Source organism: Bombina bombina, chromosome 1 (genome assembly GCF_027579735.1).
Source record: "Bombina bombina isolate aBomBom1 chromosome 1, aBomBom1.pri, whole genome shotgun sequence".
Classification (NCBI taxonomy): Eukaryota; Metazoa; Chordata; class Amphibia; order Anura; family Bombinatoridae; genus Bombina; species Bombina bombina.
The window spans coordinates 285,724,442-285,731,277 of NC_069499.1; the positions used below are offsets into that span (position 1 = coordinate 285,724,442).

The 6,836-nt window shown below is 37.2% G+C and overlaps 1 pseudogene; it reads left to right on the plus strand.

The window, feature by feature from the left end:
• Window positions 1-491: 491 nt before the first annotated feature.
• Window positions 492-602, plus strand: LOC128646315 (uncharacterized; annotated as a pseudogene).
• Window positions 603-6,836: the final 6,234 nt, after the last annotated feature.

Sequence of the window (6,836 nt, forward strand, 5' to 3'; positions counted from 1 at the left end):
TGAAAGCCCCTCACCTTCATTTATTTTATGTTCATAGAACTTTGTCCTTATGGGCTTGATGATAACCATTTAGGGCAAGGGTTCATTGGCAAATGACTATAGTGTGCCTGCCAACATGCTAATACAGCAATTTGGTGAGTGTTCTACAGTGAACCTTTCCTGAGTTGACCTACAACGGCACTAAGACACCAAACCTACTATAATCACTAACCCCCAATAACTAACATCAAAACTCCACCCCCCCCCCCCCCCACACACACACACACAAAATTTCCTCCAAAGCGTAACGCCACTAACCCTCATGCTCTATCCACTAAAGGGACGCCCACTTAAAACGGGCCTCTAAGGAACTTCCATAGTACCTGCTACAGCAAATAGATAAAGGGCCCACCATAACTGTTAAAATATTGTGCTATATATAATATGCAAAAATTTACTATTTTGTTAGGAGAATCATGGGTGGTTCTAAACCTTAAAAATTAAGAGTACTGATCGCTGCTTGGGCTTTTAGGTAAAATCAAACGTAGTATCTGTTCTTAGAAGTTTAATATCTGATACGTCCCTAAGCTAGGGTCCATATATAAAGCGTACATGAAACCTAAAATATTTCTTTCATGATTCAGATAGAGCATACAATTTTATTATCAAATTTGCTTCTTTCTTGCGGTATGCTTTGCTGAGCAGCAATCCACTGCTGGAGGCTAGTTGGGGGCAGCATTTGTGCACTGTGAGTCAGATTACGAGTGGAGTGCAAACGTTTGAGCGCAAGTAATAAGGAATTTATCACGGATGTTTGCACTCCTCTGGCTTACCGCTGGTATTATGAGTTGAAAGTAAACACGATTGCTAGAAGGATTACTGCGACTTCAGAGCTCTGGTTAACTGTTTCGCAAAACAAAAAAGTTTCATAAAACACATCAAAAATACATTAAAAAGTATTGTTACACTCATAATTACACCATCTAATAAAAATTATTTTAAAAAAATATTGCACACAAAAGTTATAAGGGTTTATAAGATATGAGGTCTCAGGTGATAGGAAAAATGGCAGGCAAAGGGATTTAACATAGATATACATACATACATATGTCACACATGTCTAAATATGTATATGTATGTTTATAAATATATGTCTATATATATATATATATACATATGTATTTATGCAGTGCTTTTTTGTTAAAAAAAAAAATGCCCGTACTCAAAAAAAAAAGGTGCAGGTTCTTATTACTTATTGATTGGTACATTCTGTTCAGTAACTTTTTTAAAAAAGCAAAGGGACAGCATTATTTACAATCAGCAAGATTACAAGTTATGCGTTAAACCGGGTGCTGATTTGAACAGCCAATAGAATTTAAGCTGCTCTCATCCTTTTGGCTGATTTGAATTTTTCAGCCAATAGGGATGCAACAGTACCCCAATATAAAAGGGGTACCTTGCATTCAAGCTTCAGTGTGAGGTGGTGATCACATGAAGAGGAGGCTCCGCGCTGGATGTCGTCGTCGCCGTTGCCTGTCCTGGTCAGCTCCGCGCCGCCACAGCTCCGCACCACCGGGATGACGATAGAAGATGTCCCCGCGATGGAGGTAGTTGTCGCCGCCTGAATGAAGACTTCTGGCTGTCTGGAAGAAGATGTCGGGACTTCAAGAACTGTGATTAGATTTTCTTGAGTTAGTGTTAGGTCTTTTTTTTATTTTTTTGGGTGTTTTTTTTTTTTTTAGATTAGGGCTTTTTTTATGGCACAAAAGAGCTGATTATCCATTTAAGGGCAATGCCCATACAAATGCCCCTTTAGGGGCAAAGGGTGGCTTAGGTTGTTTTTAGACTTAGGTTTTTTTATTTTGAGGGGTTGGTTGGGTAGGGGGTTAACTTTTAGGGGGGCTTTGTAATTTTATTATGTAAAAGAGCTGTTTAACGTAGGGCAATGCCCTACAAAAGGCCATTTTAAGGGCTATTGGTGGTTTATTGATAGATTAGGGGGTGTTTTTATTTTGGGGTGGCTTTTTTCTTTTTATAGGGTTATTAGATTATGTTAAATTTTTATTATTTTGGATAATTTCGTTTATTATTTTTTGTAATTAGGGTTTTTTTATTTTGCGTAATTTTAGTGTTTTTTGTTTTTGTAATTTTAGATTATTTTTAATTTTTGTAATTTAGTGTTTGTTTTTTAATGTTAGGTTTGTTTTTTTGTTTTTTTTCGTAGTGTTAGGATTTTTCAATATTGTAATTTAGTTTTTTAATTTTTAGTATATTTTTATTTTTTTAAATAGTAATGTTAGGTTAATTTATAGTTTAATCTTATTTTTTTTTTATTTCACAGGTAAGTTTTTATTTATTTTAAGTTAGTTATACTGTACTTTTAATTTAAAGTTAGGGGGGGTTTTGCGATCTGGGGGGCCGGTGGTTTAGGGGTTAATAGTTATAGTTTAGTATTATCGATGTGGGGGGCCGGTGGTTTAGGGGTTAATAGATTTATCATAGTAGTAGTGATTTGGAGGGCCGGCGGTTTAAGGGTTAATAGGTTTATTTAGTGTTGGCTATGTGGGTGGGCGGTGGTTTAGGGGTTAATAGGTTTATTATAGTATTTGCAATGCAGGGGATGGCGGTTTAGGGGTTAATAGTGTAGTTTATGGGTGTAAGTGTACTTTGTAACATTTTTGTTATGAGTTTTGTGAAACATTTTTGTTTAGCAAGATCCATAACTACTGGTCTTAGATAGTGGAATGGATCGTGGCGGTATAAGCTATAACGCTAGCGTAATAGCTGGACCGCACAACCTGTAATATGGGCGCAATGAAAATCCTGCACTCAAAAACCATTTTTTGAGTGCGGAATGGAGAGTTGCGTAGAGGCTAAAACGCTTGCAGTATAGCTGTACCGCCGTGACTTGTAATATAGGAGACCTGCATATTCCACGCGCAATGGCTAATTTTTCAGCGGTATAGCCATACCGCACTTGTAATTTTGCTGAATGTTTGATGTATTTTGCAGCCCCTCTTGTGAAAACTAGAGTATTTACATGATGATTACAAATATTACCTGTTATGAGTTGGCAGAGGTGGGGGTACTCAGTTTCAGTGAGTACCCCCATAAAAAGCCCTGAATTTTTATTTATATGTGTATATATGCAGTTACAGACATATATACACATATAAACACATAAATACATATGAACACATATATAGACACATATGCAAATGCATGCAATTGTAAGCAATTTTCTAATTTACTCCTATTTTAAATGTGTCTTTGTTCTCTTGGTATCTTTATTTTAAAAAGCAGGAATATAAGTTTAGGAGCCTGCCCATATTTGGTTCAGCACCCTGGGTAACGCTTGCTGATTGGTGGCTACATTTAGTCACCAATCAGCAAGTGCTACCCAGGAATAAAGGTTTTAACTATGTATTTACTGTAAATATTTGTCATTTCAATGGTCTGCACATAGCAGAATATATTTTATGTATTTATAAATATGTATTCCTATATATAATCATGTATAAATATATGTATAGATATATTGTACAAAAAAATATCAGATATATGTAGAAACATTTATTTATGAATAAATAGAGCATATTTTGTTATGTGAAGAACACTGGAATGTGTAATATTCATATTTTCATGTCGGGTTAGCGCACATGAGTGTATGCGATCGAGTTTACATGCAAACTGGGTGTTTTCTTTTAACCTTTTTTTCTCCATTGACTTCTATTGGGAATATGTAAACGAGCACACAATATTCTGATTTCGGCTTGTTGCGCTCGCCAGGTTATCGCACGAGTGAAAACAGTTTACTTTCAACTCATAATCCAAGCGCAACCCGACGCACGCAAAAAGCTTACTTCTAGAACAATTAACACTCGAGCAGGAGCATTAATTAGCGCTCCACTTGTAATCTGGCCCTGTGTATCTTATTGATGGTAATGGGAATAATTGTGGATCAGGCTTTTGATGAAGAAATCTGTACAGATATAGCTGAACCAGATTGCTTGGATGCCTCACCTTATATCTAGGTGTTTATTATGTTCACTCCAAACATAGTGGCCACTATTTCTGGCTATTTTTTTATATATTTAAACACTGGCCTGGCTTTAAGGCAATGTCATTGTCCTCGATGAGGAAAGCAAAAATTCATTTAGAAAAGGGACTGCCTTGTAAATGTATGAGTTTTGAAGCCACTGATCATTGGGGGTTACTTAGCAACCCCAACTCCCTATTAGACAAAAATTAAGATGAAACCTGTTTCACTTTCACTAAGAATTCATTCAATGTCAGGGCTAATGCACCCCAAATCCATATATGAGGTGCAATCTAAGGCCAGGAACCCTGCATAGTTCCTAAGCATAATATCTAAAGAACAAAGTCAGGCAGCAGCATTCTTAAGCTCAATCCCTTTTAATGGCTCAGAAAAACTGCAGCACAGCAACATATAGCATGATTAAGGGGTAACACCTGAAGCGTTGCTGTGTTCAGAAAGAGGGACAATAGAGGCGCCAACCATAAAACAGTATCGTAAGGACAAAGGACCAGGATACCCAAAGTGAGCCCCCCCCCCGTTCAGGAAATACTCACAAATAAGGCGGCACACGTACTGTGCCTATTGAAGCAGATCGGGACTGTTCAGGGTCGCCCGACAGACACACACAAGAGCCGGTGCACGTGATTTCCGGGGCTCCAATCACAGACCACTTCACCTGTTGGATCCGGATCGCCCGTAGCTCACTGAGAATGGATGTGACTGGTCTCAAGCAGGAGATACGCTAATGGTTGAGCGTGAATAAAATTTGCACAGCGGCAATAGATATACAGGCGGCAAGGTATCTCAAATATAAAAAGGTTTATTTTGTTAAAAGCAATCACAGCAACGCGTTTCTCGGCAGAATTGCCGTTTCATCAGGCTGTTGCTGTGTTGCAGTTTTTCTTACCCATTAAAATGGATGGAAGCTTGAGAGTGCTGCTGCCTGAGATTGTTCTTCACATTCATTTAGCCACAACCACCCCATTTGTGGCTAAAAATGCAAATCAAGTAAAAGGCAAACGGAAGTATTATAATATATTATTATTATTATTATTTTTAATAAAAAATTCTACTGAGTAAAGAACAAAGCTATTATATCTATTTTGTAATGCACCCTTTGGCTTAGCGCACTTAGAGGTCAATTTACCAAATGTCATGTTTTGCTATAGAGAACCATGTCCGCCCAACATCGCTAAATGCCGACAGCATTCTAAAATGCTTGTGCAATGCAGCCCCCTGCACATTCACAGCCAATCGGCTGCTAGCAGGGGGTGTGAAGCATCCTGATCGTATCTGATGAGGATGATTGCAGTCCGCCACCTAAAAGGTGGCGGACAAGTTAAGAAGCAGCAATTTTACAACCACTGCTTCTTAACTGCTGTTTCCGGCTATCCGGAAATTATGGGTGGATAAAGCAGCATCCGCTGCTTATTAAATCCCCCCCATAGGCTTAGTGCATCTTTGGGTTAGCACTTAAGCGAAAGCCAGAACAGAGTTTTGTAGCACTCCTCATATAAGTCTAAGAGTTGAGGAATTTAACATGGCCCCACAGATCTAAGCATGCCTTAAGCTTGTAATATGTATGTAATATATAACATTTTATTTTCAGCTTGTAATATGACCGCAAGAATAAGAGCACTATTGAATGAACTTGAGCGGTTATCGCTCAATAGCGCTATTATTTTTGCGCTGCAGTTAGAATCTAGGCCAAAGTGTTTTATTAAATGGAGTACATTCAACAGAGGGGGTAGTGGTGTTCTTCAGGGGTCAGTCCTAGGACCTGTTTTGTTTAACATATTTATCAGTGTGTCTGTTAGCAGATTACACAAAAATTATACATTTTTTTACTTTAGGATTGTTGAAATATCTTTGATTGCCATTTCAAAGCTGTGGTGCTCTATATCTACATGTGTTTTCTCTAAGATCTTAGATATAGCTCTCTAAAGTGTGAGTATTACTCCCTTTTTCACGCTGGGCATTGAACCAAACGGTCTTCACTATCATTTAATTTTTCCCCCCTATATGACCATCTCAATCACGCTACAATCAAGTGTATGAGACTTTGAATTTCACCTTTCTTCAATTTAATGGGGCTATTTACATATCATTCAATACACTGTTGTTTTATTTTAGTTTATTTTTATATTTTTAGTGTATACTTTACCTTAGTATTACCTGTTTGTATTATCAAGTAGGTTAAATAAGGATTTTGCTATGGTGTATTTGAAGTATCTCCTCAGGCTCCGACAATCAAAGATTTCCAGGATAAATTATAGTGCAGACTTCACAGTGTCTGAACTCAATGAATTCACACAAAAAAAGGGCAGAACTTGCCAGTCTCAGGGAAATGAGAGATGCTTCCCATAAAGTTCTCCGCTCAGATGAGATGATCTAAAATGATCCTCCAGCAAGATTTTAGACAGGAAAAATGTGTTCTACTCCTCTACTCCTCCCTGCATTTCACTCTGTGAAAGTGCGACAAGCTCAGTGTTTATAGCGCTACTTGACATAAGAGTTTTGTCACATTTACATTTAAAACTTTAAACTTTATATTACTTTACACTTGCGTCCTATAAGTTGTATTGCATTTAAGCTTTGCACTTTCTATTTTGTATTTTAATGCAATTACATTCTGTATTCAGCAGTGATTTTACAAATTCTGATTATGCTATGAAAGTTTCCATGTTTCTTTAATAAGTTAGGATCATACATTTTATATTTCTGAGTATCTTTTAGAAATTACATTGCACATTGTATTTTTTTATTTATTTAAAATAAAACTTACAGTTTCAGAAAGTGTGAGGACAGGGAATTATCT